At 41.0% G+C, this 1908-nt stretch overlaps 1 long non-coding RNA gene across 1 annotated transcript; it reads left to right on the top strand.

Annotated features, from left to right (window-relative positions):
* Positions 1–431: 431 nt before the first annotated feature.
* On the top strand, positions 432–1699 carry LOC146980277 (uncharacterized). Its single transcript, XR_015036818.1, has 3 exons — positions 432–1127; positions 1357–1525; positions 1616–1699. It is a non-coding gene; the product is annotated as an uncharacterized LOC146980277 (long non-coding RNA).
* The last annotated feature ends 209 nt before the right edge of the window (positions 1700–1908 follow it).

The following is a 1908-nucleotide window of genomic DNA, read 5'->3' as shown; positions in this document are numbered from 1 at the left end:
TAAAGGCTATATGATTTCAAGTCTCTTTTGTTGTATTTTTACAGACTCATTCACTCCAACTTCGGCCCCGCCATGTTCCTCTCCAGTGTCTCGCCTTTCCTCTCCGTCCTCAGTCTCTTCCTCACCAGCATCATCAACAGCAACATCATCATCCTCAGGAAGCTGTGATCGACTTGCACCAAACTGGATGGACAATTTTAAAATACCATGGCAGAAGCTCTCTGAAGAGTTAGTACAGAGTTTAGAGAGAGAGAAAAGGCCAAGTGCAAAACTACGACGAGAAATGATAAGGATTGTGGTCTCCGAGATGAGGATTTGTAAGAATCCAACCAAACACCACACCACAGAGATAGCAAAAAGAATCGTGGCCAGGTATCCAAAGTCTTTTCAAGATGTCATTGATGGTGATGTTATTGAACTTGGATATCATTCCCTGGCTAAGCAACTCCAGTCAAGAGTTGAAAATGTCAAACGACCTGACACACCAAAGATACAGAAACGCAAAGCAGCATCAGATGATGATGACACTGATGAAATATCTCCTGAACAAAGAGCAAGTGTTCAAGACACGTATGGCTGTGTCAACTGGATAGCCAAAACATCTGCCGCTCTCTGAGACTGTGGAGAGTCAGCTGGAAAAAAAAGAAAAAATGAAGATGTTTGAAAATATGAACGACAATTCAGATGCTGTGAAAGACTTAATCAAGTCCACCTATTTCACGCAGCGTAAAGAGATCAATAATGGTGCAAGCATCAAGAAATTAAGCCAGGAATGGCCATTTTTGTTTAAGGAAGTTGGTATGGCAGCACACTTCAAGAACTAACTGGCGTGAGTTTGATTGAGTCCTTCCTTGCCAATGTGGACAAAAAGGGTGCACGTCTCTTAAACTTCTTCAAACGTGTTGATGCACATAAACACAAACAAGTTCTGGATACTCTTCTCAAGCTTCAGACTGAAAGAGGTCAGTCCACTGGTTGCTCAGAAGAGGTCATACAGATGGTGCTTCTATTACTGGCTCATTTTGATGAGAAGGAGGATCATCTGTTCCATTTCGTTGAGAAGACAAGCCTTGCTGAGGAGGTTCAGGTGGAGAATGTGCCACCAACACCCTGCTTTATTGTGTGTGGTAAGTAAACTGAACCAAACCTGCAAGCTTTCTCTATCGGTATACTAGCACCCACTTGTACTTGGCTTGTTTATTTTCATGTTAGCTTGTAGCCCACTTTGAGACACTGGCTAACATTTAACCTGATAAAAAGTTCTGCCAACAGTGGATTGTATTACACTTATCATATATTGGAATAAGTACCATTGAATTTATTTGTTTGTTTTTTTTTATTCATGTTTATTCTTAGGGTCCTCCTGCTTTGACGCTGAAACATTTATGTTGAGCATCGACAAAGTGGTTGTCAACGACAACATCACTTCCTTCACATCTGCCATCTGCCTGATGTTTGGCAGTTACTACTGCCTCAACATACACTACCCAGTGGAGCTACGGTCCACACTGGAGTTTCTCCAACGGTAATTTTTTTTTCTTTTTATAACATTAAAAAAATGCAGGGCATTTGATATCCCACCTGAGATTTCTCTCTCTCTCTCCCCCCCATAAAGGTGTTTCTTTTCAATAAATCCTGAGAAAGGCACCAAAGTCGAGTGGAAGAAGAAGAAGAAAAAAGTCCTCTCAGTCAATCCCAGAGTCCTCACAATGATCTCAGACCTGGCTGACCATGAGTGGACCTTCCAGTGAGTGTTCTATACACTGCAGACATTGTGTTCTTAAAGTCATTTTGTACATGTTCAGCGTTACTGCACTGCTTTGTACTTTAAACAAATTAAGGTAAACTTGCTAGGAATGTTTTGTATTAAAATGGTCAACACTTAACTGGAAGTATACAGTTCATATA

The sequence above is a fragment of the Trachurus japonicus genome, chromosome 10 (assembly GCF_045865225.1).
Source record: "Trachurus japonicus isolate A0001 chromosome 10, Traja_1.0".
NCBI lineage: Eukaryota > Metazoa > Chordata > Actinopteri > Carangiformes > Carangidae > Trachurus > Trachurus japonicus.
The sequence above is the reverse complement of the archived record's forward strand: the minus strand, read 5'-3'. Positions and strand labels throughout refer to the sequence as shown.